The sequence below is a fragment of the Tursiops truncatus genome, chromosome 15 (assembly GCF_011762595.2).
Source record: "Tursiops truncatus isolate mTurTru1 chromosome 15, mTurTru1.mat.Y, whole genome shotgun sequence".
NCBI classification, from domain to species: Eukaryota; Metazoa; Chordata; class Mammalia; order Artiodactyla; family Delphinidae; genus Tursiops; species Tursiops truncatus.
Window position 1 is genome coordinate 82,019,705 of NC_047048.1, and position 13,006 is coordinate 82,032,710.

A 13,006-nucleotide genomic window follows, 5' to 3' on the forward strand; every position below is an offset into this window, starting at 1 on the left:
TCCTTCTCTTTTCATTTTCATTTGCTTTTTTGGGCAGAGTTGGACCAACTCTTCCACTTGAGGCAAGCCTGGGTTAGCTTGGTGGGTTGGTCTCTGTTCTCAGTCCAGGTCAGTGGTGGTTGGTCATCCCCTAGAACTAGATGGCCCAGGTATTGGGCCAAATCATCTCCGAGACGCTGTGAGTCCTCAGCGCAGCAAATTCCCTGCAGAAAGGAACCAAGGCACGAAATCCTTGCTCCTCCACCTGAGGGCCCGATGTGTCCAGAGCAAAGTCAGCATTTGCCAAAACTTGGCGTTTCCCCTGAAGAGTCCTGTGGCGGGCAGGAGGCTTAACTTTTTTTTTTTTTTTTTTTTTCTTCTGCGGTACGCAGGCCTCTCACTGTTGTGGCCCCTCCCGTTGCGGAGCACAGGCTCCGGATGCACAGGCTCAGCGGCCATGGTTCACGGACCCAGCCACTCCGCCGCACGTGGGATCTTCCCGGACCGGGGCACGAACCTGTGTCCCCTGTATCAGCAGGCGGACTCTCAACCACTGCAAGGAGGCTTAACTTGCAGAGAGCAGTAGGCAGCCCGAGACACAGAAAATACTGGAAGATCATCAGACTGACCAGGAAACCACAGTAGCTGAGCCAGACCTCAGCGACTGCTGTTCTCTGTGAAGGTTCAGCAGATAAATCAGCCAGATGACGTGGACCAGGGCGTAGAAATCCATGCACTGCCCTACGGCGTGGAGGGCGGCCACGAAACTCAGCTGTAATGCTGGGCGAGTGACGCAGACGATGCCCGCGAACAAGTGCACTTCAGGGGCAGGAATGGCCGTCACGCCCCTGGGACAAGAAGGTAGTTGGGATCTGGGGACGGCGGGGAGTTGGGTTCGTTCATTTGTTTTTGCTTTATTGCTTTTATGAAGCACCCGCATCGCTCAGAAATTCATTACAACCATTTGATGTGTTAACCAATTGGATAAATCACAAGACCCAGTTTGTTAAAGACTCAGAGAGAAAACAGAGCAGAATCTGTCAACCACAAGCAGATAAAGAGGCCAGGGGACACTCTGAGGCGAGCGTTGTGGCCCCTCAGGGCTCCCAGCGGGTTGGAGATTTAACAAGAAGGGAAGGCAAAGGGCAGGGCCCATTGTAAAGACCCCTGGCCATGAAAGCGAGGCATTCCCACCGGCCAGAGATAGGGCAGTCTGAGCATCGACGGGACAACAGTAACAATGGATTGAAATGTTGAGAACTCACTGGGCAGCTTGGAAGGGGGGGGTCCTGCAAAACAAACTCCCTATTTTGAAATATCAAGCACTTTTCTTGACTTAAAAAAAAAAAAATAAGGGACTTCCCTGGTGGTGCAGTGCTTAAGAATCTGCCTGCCAGTGCAGGGGACACGGGTTCAAGCCCTGGTCCGGGAAGATCCCACATGCCGCAGAGCGACTAAGCCCGTGCGCCACAACTACTGAAGCCCGCACACCTAGAGCCCGTGCTTGCAACAAGAGAAGCCACCGCAGTGAGAAACCCGCGCACCGTAACAAAGAGTAGCCCCCGCTCGCCGCAACTAGAGAAAGCCCATGTGCAGCAATGAAGACCCAACGCAGCCAATAAATAAATAAATAAAAATAAAAACTGCATCTTAGGGAAATCAAATAATCAAACACAAAAAATATATATTTTTTTTTTTTATTTTATTTTTGGCTGTGTTGGGTCTTCGTTGTTGCGTGCGGGCTTTCTCTAGTCGTGGCGAGCGGGGTCTACTCTTCATTGTGGCGCGCGGGCTTCTCATTGCAGTGGCGTCTCTTGTTGTGGAGCACGGGCTCTAGGCACGCGGGCTTCAGTAGTTGTGGCTCATGGGCTCTAGAGCGCAGGCTCAGTAGTTGTGGTGCACGGGCTTAGTTGCTCCCCGGCATGTGGGATCTTCCCAGACCAGGGCTCAAACCCATGTCCCCTGCATTGGCAGGCGGATTCTTAACACTGCGCCACCAGGGAAGCCCTGAGGAATATTTTTTAAGGGTGGATAACGGTCTTGTTTTTGCTGTTTGAAGAATTTGTGTCTTTGAGAGATAAACATGGAAGTATTCATGAAGTATGGCATTTCCTTCAAAATAATCCCCGAGACAGGAGAAGTTGAGGGAACAGAAGGAAAGAAGACGGGCCATGAGTTGATAATTGCCGAAGATGGTGAGGAATGCATGGGGGTTTATGATATGATTCTCTCTACTTTTGTATATGTTCGATGTTTCCCTTATTTTTTTAAAAAATTAAAAAGCAGGAGTCTATAAACAGGAGCAGATGCAGAGACGTCACCTCAAGCCCAAACTTGCAAAATCCAAAGTTGGCGAAAAGCTACAAAGTGCTCCGCGGCCCACTGTCCAGGTGCTCTCGGGCAGCGGTGTCCAAGGCAGCGCTGGGGAGGGGCTCCGGCAGCCCATCCCGAAGCCGGTGGAATCGCTGGTGCAGGCTCGCTGTCACCTCCAAAGTCACGAGGGCCAAGGCGGCCCTGCCAAACACCGCAAACACGAGTCAGCGCTGCCTGGTGCAGAAGCCCTGCTTCCCAGGGCTGCCCGCTAGGCAGACCACCGAGATGGACACCCAGACCCTCCACCCTCAGTTCTCCAATAAAATTGGGGTTTGCATGAGCCGGCCAGGCCCCCTGCTCCCAAGAGAAGGAGCTGGTCTCCGCACCAACTCTTACAAAGAGGGGGGCCTGATTCAAGACCCAGACTGTCAGAAGGACTAGATAACATCCCCCAACCCCGTTTCCCAAATATTTCCTCTCAGTTCTCCCTATCAGAGATGCTCTCCACAAATACCGAGGTATTGATTTTCCAAGTGATCGAGGTGGGAAATCCTCATACAGTTATGACTCTTGACAAGCTGGGAATTAAAAGCCAATCATAATGACCTCATTGACTTTGTCTGATTGTATTACTTCATAACACGATGCGCACACCAACAGCCCCTTCCAAGGACGGCTTCCCTTCTTAGCTGCCGGCTCTTAACAATGCTGTTGGTTTGTGCTGAAATTCATCTTGTGGCACGATGTGTGCATTTAAAAATCATTCTTAGTGGGCTGCATCTTAGCCTTTTTTTTCTTTTCTTTTTTCATGTGATAGCCATGCTAGGAATCTTTCCTGCACCCAGGAAGAATTGATGGATGGAGGGAGGACCACTCAGAAGCGGGGATGGGGTTTATAAGAGGGTGTTTGTTGATGAGCTATGGGGGGAGGGGATGCAGTGAAAGCCTAATTGTTGGTTATAAATATGCTGTATTTTCCCTATTGATTATGTGACGCTCAAGTGAAAAGCATTACCTTATTAGATCATATTTAGCCATGAGTGTGCCCTGTGTGCTACAACTCGGGGCCACTTGCGAGAGACTAACCAATTATTCCAGATGAAGAGAGAGGTCTGTTCGGTGCCCCAGACGGTCCGAGCGCGCCCCGTTCCTATGCAGATGTGGCTGGACGCCTCACCGCCCTCCATGCACTTCATAGAGATTCTCTGTTCCGAGCAGCCTCCCGTGGCTGTGCGGAGACCCCCCGTGCATCCTCTCCGCAAATTAGGAGATGAGAATCAATAGGACTTCTGTCTGAGGGTTTGGACGGCCAGCTTGTCCTTTTCCATAAGCTTTTGGGGGCAGGGTCTGGAATTGCGTGGTAACCGACGGAGGCTGACACTTCATAAAGTGTCTGACGATACAACCTTTGCTCCCTGCGCTCCCCGGAAGTGGATGGGGGCGGGGGCCGCAGCACCACAGAGCCTTGCGCTTGGTCTCCTCGGTGCCTTGTTGAAAAAAACCAGTTCTGCTCTTCCCTGGCTTCCTAGAACCGTGCGTACCAAACACTATTCCTCCTGCCCTGAAGAGCGAGGTCAGCCTCCCCTGCCTTCTGGGGCGCAGCCGGCCCACGGATCACGGGGCTCCTCGGCCCTGGTCTCATTCTGGGAACAGGCTCTAGAGCCGGGCCGACGTGGCCTCCTCTTTCTGTGGGGCTGGAGGGGTGACCCGAGCCCTTTGGACCCCAGCCCTCCTCTGAGAAGTGTCCTTGGTGGAGGGCCAGGGGCAGAACTCAGAAAGGAAATGTAGGGTCATTTTGGGAGGGCGCCAGGGAACAGGACTCCGGGCATAGCCTGTATCATCAGCACCCCAACTTATTTTTAATATTTTTTAAAATTAATATATTTTATTTGTATTTATTTTTGGCTGCGTTGGGTCTTCATTGCTGCACGCGGGCTTTCTCTAGTTGCAGCGAGAGGGGGCTACTCTTCGTTGTGGTGTGCAGGCTTCATTGCGGTGGCTTCTCTTGTTGCGGAGCACGGGGTCTAGGCGCACGGGCTTCAGTAGTTGTGGCATGCAGGCTCAGTACTTGTGGCACACAGACTTAGGTGCTCCGCGGCATGTGGGATCTTCCCGGACCAGGGCTCGAACTTGTGTCCCCTGCATTGGCAGGCGGATTCTTAACCACTGCACCACCACGGAAGACCAGCACCCCAACTTCTTGCACTAGAGACGTTTGGCAGGCACTTTGGCTCCCTACCTGCTTGGACAGTGACTGGGGCCTCCTTTCATTTGCTGTTTAAGCCCTCTTTGCTCCAGGCTGAGGCCTGGAACGCTTGACCAGCTGGAGGGAAGGGTCGTGCATGCCCCCTCCCTCCATGCACCTGTGGTTGCTACCTGGACTCCTACCACTTGGGGTGGGACCTCCCCTACTTCACGCATCTCCGGCGTGACCTGGCAAGATGGGCTGTTCCAGCCAAGGGGCGACCCTGAGATGAGATCTCCATCGGGTCCCACCGTTCCTGCTCTGTGTGACCTCAGACAAGTGATTCTGCCTCTCTGAGTTTCAGGATCCTCCTCTGGAAAATAGACCGCCACCCTTAAGTCACAAGGTTGAGCTGAAAGAGTCAGGATCACAAGTTGCAAACTCCCCGCCCATTGGAAGAGGCTCCAGAAGGGGAGCGATTCATCTCCCCACTCACACACTCAAGGTGCTACCAGACTTCGATTTTGGCTCAGTTGTTTAATTTTCACTTCTGCTAACAGCCTGTCTTTAATGTCACCTCTGTCCTTACTCATTCCTGGCTTTCCGAGCTGCCACGGAAGCCTCTCTAGGCAAAACAGTAAAAGAGAATGGTAAGTCGGAGCCAGGTTCATCTCGGTAAGATAGAATTTGGCCACCAAGGCCATTACTTAATGTAGCGTTCCCTGGGAAGAGAAGGGGATGCTAGGCTTACGGGGGTGGTGCCCGCCACGTACCAGGCCCGGCCAGGCACTCCATCTCGTCCCGTCCTCCCTGGCGCTCGGATCCCAGAGGTCTGCGCGGCTCTGACATCCCCATTTGTCTTTGCCCACTAATCATGGGCCGTTATTTCATCCCTATCTTCAGACAAGGCACCACGCGGCCATCACATTTCCTTAGTGCTCCGAGCCACTCTGCCGGGTCCACGGGCCGCAGGAAGACCATCGATCCCCCGGCGAGCTGGGCCGGTGGGAGCATTCTGCTTCCTTGCCACACCTTGGGGGAGGCAGAAATGATGCCGGGGCACTGGGTGGTGTGGACCCCAGAAGTGACTCAGGCTGCAGGGTTGCCTAGGAAAGACTTCAGCTGAAGGACCCCAGGCAGGCCCCCAAGCCTCAGTTTCCCCATCTGCAAAAGACCTGGATGGACCAGACGGCCCTTCCAGCACCTTCATTCTTCTTTGCGAGCCCTCGAGGCCGACAGCCAGGCTTCCCCCCACCTCCACTACGGAGGGGTGGCCGGCCACAGGCTCTCTTGGGCCCAAAGGTCCTGGCCCTCAGGCAGCTGCGCTTCTCACCTTGCCTCTTGCAGGCACTGTCAACAGGCCAGGCACAGGGGGCGCAGAAGGAGGGCCGGCCTGTGGCGCGAGGCCCGGGACTCTCCTCCCTGCCCTGTCCCCTCCCCGTGCCCACCCCGCCACGACTCTTCTGTCCCCAGATTCAGCAGCAGCTTCCCCAGCCTCCTCCCACCACCTCCAGTGCCAGCATGTCTGTGTCCCTGCACGTGGCTGTCTGTCCGTTTGGAATCTCATCCGCGGGGTCTCCCGAGTGCTCGCCCCCAGCACAGTGCCTGGCACGGAGCAGGCCCGCCATCGGTGTTTGTTGAATGAATAAATGGACGTAGTGTGGCTCTTAGATGAGTCCTTCACACCCCTCCCACCCAGACCTCAACCGTCTCATCCTTGAAATGGTCAAGATCGCCCTAGATGGCTTTTCCCGGACCACAGTGTTGCGACGGTTCCTTCGACAGCTCTCCTTAGAGACAGGAAAGCAGATGCTGGGGAGATGGGCACTCCGTCCCTGCCTTTGCCCAGGGCCCTCCCGTCTGGCTGGGGAGAGGCGCCAGCTGGGAACAGAGCTCACCTCCCTGCAGTTTAAAGAGTAGGCGGAGGGCGCGACCCACTTCAGTTGGTACATCACCTTGCAGACCAGCACCGCACACACCCAGACGGTGGAAACGCGGGACGCAAAGGGGCGTAATTGGAATAGGGCAAGGACACCACACAGAGGACATAAAACACGGAATTCATCAGAGAAACCTACGAGGAAAGCGCTGAAGTCTGCGGGCGCCTTGGCCTGCCTGTGACCAGAGCAGTTCAAATTAGGGGAAAATGGGAGTTACAAATACACCCACTGGACCTTCCATAAGAGGTCAACACTGTGCAGAAGAAAGAAAAGGGTCTCAGAAGCTGACGGCCTTGGTCCTCCTGAAAGCCACTGACCTCCTGCGGGGTGAGCCGGGCGACCACGGGGGCCACAGGCTTAACGCTGTCTATTTCCAGAACGCGCCACAAGAACCCTTGAGTTCCATTAACCATTTCTAGACGCTTCGGAAAGCCAGCGGTCAGCTTGTCAACTGCTGAGTCCCAGTCACTCGTTTCCTCCTCTGAGGGGAAGAGAAAGGCTTTGGCCGGATGCCCCTGGTGATTCCGTGGGATCTGGCTTTGTTGTTGAAAACAATGGGAAGACGTCCGCATCTCAGAGGAAGCCAGAGCAAAGCAGAGAAAACTAGGAAGACGCTGCAGTTTTTTCCTAAAGGATGCAGTTTTCCAGTAATACTGAGGGTCTCTGGCCAGGTCCCTCGTCCCACTCCCCACGCTGGGCTTTCCCTCCTCTCTGCTGCCCGAGTTGTCTCTGTGGCCCTCTGTCCATATCCCCAACACCTGTAAATGGTCCTGTTTCCCCCTCTGCACCAGGGCTGGCAAACTGTTTCTATAAAGAGCCTCACTGTAAGTATTTCAGATTCGCAGGTCATGTCTTCTCTGCCACATACTCTACTCTTGTAGCACAAAAGCGCCCACAGGCAGTGCATAGATGCGTGTGGCCTTATCTGCAAAAACAGGACAGTTGGCTTTGGCCCTGAGGCCATGCTTTGCTGACCCTGAGTCAGACGGTGGGTTCCTTGAGGGGAGGGGCGCCAGTTCTTTCCCTCTGTCCCTTCAATGCTCAGCGCCTTGCCTGGCACATAAAAGGTCCCCACTAAATGCCCAACTGTGAGGCGTGAATGAATAAAAAACAAACTAACTGCCCAAGGGGAGTTTAATTCTAACCACCGCCCAAGAGAGGGCTTTCTACATTTGCCGTTTGTTCTTGATTATTTGCGAAAGAGTGTAATTTGGTAAAGTGAAAGCCACCAGCATGTGCTGAGCTCTCAGAATGTCAGGTGCCGTGCTGAGCGCCCCCACCTGACCGCCGGTTCTTAGTTCTATCCAAACCACAAGCTGAATGAAAAGCAGACACGGTCCCCAATCACTTGTAAGCAGTTGGTTCCCCAAGTAAGCGAAACAGACTCGGGGGACCTCGGTCACTTGTAACTCTCACACTGTGGTTTTGTTTTGTTTTGTTTTGTTTGACACCTTCATGGGAGTATAATTGCTTTACAATGGTGTGTTCGTTTCTGCTTTATAACAACGTGAATCAGTCATACATATACATGTGTTCGTGAAAGTAAAGTGGCAGCCGTCAGCCCAGCTGCTGTCCGAGTTTGCAGGTCCACCTGATGTGAACCGGCTCCCCCTCGGGCACGGGAATGAAATCGGGCAGGAGCAAGCAGGCGGATGGCAGGGGGGTGACATCCCGGCCCCCCACGCCTGGGACACTTGGCTTGGCCCCCAAAATGAAAAGTGAAGACAGCATGCCGAGGCTGTGCTGAATCAGGGAACCGGGTCGACAGTCTGGGTGGATTTTATTGTTTTAATGAATCAGCCGTTTGCCTGGATGGCCCAGGACTCTTGGCAACCCTGGAGAGCAGCCCTGAGCAGCGACAGGCAGGGCTTCTCGGGAAGCGGTGTCTCCAACCTGCTGACGCCTTCCTCCCCAGCCTTCCAGAGTCCTCCGCTTTCCAGTCGGAACTGCTGGCTTTGTTGGCAAAGTTCTGAGCTGTCTCCTCTTCCCCACCTGGTCGCAGTCTGAAAAGCAAAGGCGGGGTACTCCAAGGCACGCAAACAGAGGAGAATGAGTACCGACTCGTGAGCCTGTTTTACCAAAGCCCGTAAGTGAAATGGGTCCATGCCACAAGGAGACACGGGTAGGGGACAGAATCAAGGACTTGGCCGTTAGGGAAGAAGTTGCGTTTGACCTGTGCTGTTGGGAGTCACGTTTACGCCTTTCTCGAGGCACAGTTGACTCCAGAAATCAATGTCTGGAGGAGAACGCATGTCCTCTCACTCTTTAGTTCTTACCTCTTCTGAAGTTTCCAAGGTATGTAACCTTAAGCCTGAAAGAGACCCAGAGAGAGAGACAGAGGGAGCGAGGGAGGGAGAGAGAGAGAGTTCTCTGTTTATAAAAGGATTCCTTTCTCACCGGATTGATTTAAACAGCAAACTCTCTAATAAATTTTTAATAGGTTACCCATTTATTGTATTCGCTGGACAAAGCACGCACGTAGTTAAAAATAATTCAAAGGGCACAAAAGGGTACACGGTGAAAAGTAACTCTCCTTCCCACCTCTGTCTCCCTCCCCCAGGCAAGCCCCAGGACAGATTTCTTCTGCATTCTTCCAAAGGTACGCTTTGTATGTATAAGCACGTGTGCAGGTCTCTTTTCCTCGGACAAATGATAGCACGTTCTACATGTGGTGTTCTGCCCCTTGCTTTCACCACTTGGCCATCTATCTTGAAGCCTCCTTCAGATCAGCACACGTGGGGCTGCCCCGTGGCCCTCCTTAGCAGTGGCAGAGTCTCAGAGCATCCCGAGAGGCGGAGACACACCGTCATTGTCATTTGCTGAGTCAGTCCCCTAGGGATGGGCATTCATTCTCTGCTGGAGTCTTTTTTAAAGATTGAGATCAACACCCGGGGTGGTTGGCTGGTGCCCCCGAAGCGGGGCGCTCCCTGGGGAGAGCACGCCTGGCAGGAGGAATGCAAAGAGGCCCTCACACGTCTGGCAGAAGATGCATGTCGGTTTCCTTCCTGTTGCTGGGGGAGACAGATCACAGGGTGCTTCTGTTGGAAGCACAGCGAGGGCTGTTGCTCGTATCATGTTACCATGGCAACCCAGTCGCCAAACATCGTCAGCCACCTCCGAAAGCCTTCACCCCGTCACACCATCCCAGCTGATCCAGGGGGGCCCAGGTGGTCTCAAAAGAGAACGTTTCTCCCCAAGTTTTCTCCTCCCTCCACAGCAGGCATCCATTCGATATTATACATAATTTCGGGAATGGGGGGCATGGAGGGAAAAGAGCGCGCTGCTCCCGGCTGGGGCCTCCCAGCCTCCCCCCCGCCCCGGGGACCAACAGGCTCCCGGCACCCTACCTGCTCCATTAAAGCTTTCCCACCCCGGATATGAACAAAGCCGAGTAAAGACCAAAAACAAACCACATGATGTTGACAAAAAAGAATATTTTACAACCTCTGGGGAAAAAAAGAATCCAGCCGTGGTATTTTGTGTACTTTTTCACGAAACGTGTTAGGAGCGTGGCGGAGTTTGATCCGAAAAACAGATTCGGGCCTTGAGAAGGCCACAGCCTCCTGCCTAATTCTTCTTAGGAAGAAGGTGAAGTCCTCTGGTGATGCACCACCTTTTAAAATAAGAATTCTGGGGCTTCCCTGGTGGCGCAGTGGTTGAGAGTCCGCCTGCCGATGCAGGGGACGCGGGTTCGTGCCCCGGTCCGGGATGATCCCACATGCCGCGGAGCAGCTGGGCCCGTGAGCCATGGCCGCTGAGCCTGCGCGTCCGGAGCCTGTGCTCCGCAACGGGAGAGGCCACAACGGTGAGAGGCCCGCGGACCGCAAAAATAAATAAATAAATAAATAAATAAAATAAGAATTCTGCAAAATATTCTATCCTATTAGTGACTCGGTCTAAAAATTAGGAAACCTTTAAAAGCCAAGTTTCACAGCCAATGTCTTAATTTAGTTAGAGGACAGAACGGTAAAAACGAAGATAGAACGGACCTTCAGGCCTGCAGAACATCCCATGAGCAGACTGCGCCGCCCTGGAGCAGCTCTTTGACTCTCACAAGAGTCTCAGCAGAAACAAAGCGCCACATTTCTGCCCCGGAGGCCCCTGGCAGCAGAGGAAAGGCCCCCGTCCCGTGCGTGGACCTTCCAGAGACACGCGGGGTCCAACTTTCCCCACCAGCGTCAAAAGAACACCTACAGATGGACGACTCAGCGCAGGGAAAGCGGGCCTCCTCCCGCCCCCTGCGCAGAGCCCAGCTCTGACCATTAGCAGAATCTCCAAAAGCCGCCCCAGGAACAGCAGTGCCTGTCAGCTGTGCCCTTCCATTTAACAGGGCTATTACACAGGCTGGTGGTCTTCAGAAAGTCTTCATTAAAGTAATGACGTTGAAGGATGCATGCCAGCAGGAGGGCAGCAGGCAGCAGGATCTCAGCAAACAGCTCGGCCCCGTGGAATGGCTCCAGGCCCACGTCGTGTAACCTGGAACGGATTAGAGGGGAGAGAGCCCCGAAGGTCGAGAGGCAGCCCTGCCCTAGGTCCTGCCTGACAAAGACGCCTTTCTTGAGAAGCCCCAGCTGCCCTTTCTCTTGATAAGCAAGTGGTATCTGACAGGGAGGCGCCCGGGGGAGCGTTTATGATGGCTACGCACACAATCCTACATACAGTCACTGTGATAGTGGGACTCTGGGTGGGGGGAGAAGCAACAAGGCAAAACTTCTCCTGGATTATGAGAAACTAGTAACCCAGGCGATCCAGAGAACTTTATCGGCAGGGCCTGGCCTATCCACAGAATCTTCACCTGATCTAGGAAGGAGACTTCCCAGGGCCCTGGGACAAAATTAGTCATGAACTGCCTTCCAAACGCTGGTCGAATCTGTGACCGAGGGGAGGCTCTGTGGATAGAGAATTCCGCCTGCCGCACCAGGAAACAAAGGATATTGGGGCCATCAAGCTGACAGTCACTGCAGCCCCCCGTCCCCGCTCCCACCCTGACGGTGCGCCCTGAGGGGATTCAGGATGGAGAAAACAGGATACTGGCCCTAGATAGGTCTGCCAGCACACTCCCAGGTGTAGGTGGGGCAGCTCTGGGCCACGGGGGTTCTTTGGCAGGTGGGCTCAGGTGACCGGCGGGAGCCCAGTGCTCTCAGGGGACCATCTAGCACGTGTGCTCTTGGCGGAAACTCAGACCTGCGGCTAAAACTCAGACTGCGAGCTGAGCGTGGGGTCTGTCTGAGTCTCGTGAGACCCCAAGGTGGGGCTGGGAACACCTGGGGTTTCAAGTCCACAGGACTGGGACCCCGACAGAGCAGGGGTGACCTGGCAGCAAAGTCTTGATGGGTCCCCTCTCCCTGGACTCAGAGCTCTGACCTGGAATCTCGGAGCTGGAAGAGGCATCTCCCCAGACCTGGAGGAGCTTTGCAGAGATGCCCAGAGAGCACAGAACCAACTAGAAAAACCCTCTCCCTGCACATCAGCCCAAAGTCTGAGACGTCGCACCTGCTCAGGCTCCCACGGGGCCTTCCTAATAGCCCCTTTGGTGACTGACTGTTCTGTCTCCTCTGCAAGTTCCCACCCAGGAAACCGTGGGGCTGCTTTCCATCAGATACCACATCCCCACTGCTGATCCCAGAAGCCATGAATCCTGGCACAACTGGGCCCTTTTAGCAAATCAAACTGCAGGAGTGACCACCCACCAGCCTCAGGATCCAGGTTCTTCAGGGTTTCCTTGAAAAATCCAGCAACACCTTGAAACTGGAAAGTGTAGACGGCAGTAAGGACCACCATGGAATAAGAGACCACGACCAGCCCGAAGTACTTCAGGATCCTTCTCCATGAGTTATAGTGTATCTGCGATCTAGACACAGTTCCTGATGAATGGCGCTATGGGGATTAGAGAGACAGACAGGGCGGGGGCGGCCGAAACCAGAAGCGCAAGGGGCAGCTGGCAAGGAGCAACTCCCGGTGCAGTCATTTTCTTCCAGCAGAAATCCTTGCTGGCTGGAGCCCAAGCTCGTTCACATACGAGGGTCTAGGCAAGTTTTAATGAGACACCGAAGCTAAGTCAGGGGGTGCAGGCCTTTCGTTAAGTTTCCTGCAGAAAAGCAAAGAAAAGGGGTCCCTCCCGGAGAGGTGGGAAGCTGTTGCACTGGGAGTCTTGTCTGTCTCTCGAGCGATCTGGGAGGTATTGGAAATCGATCTCTCCCTCTGTCTGAGTCTCCTGTCCACGCACTCTCTCTCTCCACCTGTGTGTCGGAACCGCTCGCGTATCTAGAGCAAAGGTTGATGCGTCCGGCTGTGTGGCCTCACTGATAAATGTAATGGGTGCCCGGGTCAGAGTCCTAGCTGAGCGACAGTGGGTGTGAAGCCTGTGAGCATCGCGGCCAGATGATGGCAACAGCGCCGGCCAGAGGCAATCCTGGACGGCAGGGCCACCAGGCGGGTCCCGGAGTCGGAAGGCAGGAGGTGGGGCCAGCCTGGGACGGGGCCGGGGGATAGGGACGTGAGACAGGAGCTGGGGGCTTGGGGTCCCACCGGGGTCCACCTGGTCCCAGGCCACCCAGGACAGGAAGAGGAGGACGTAGACGACCTTGTA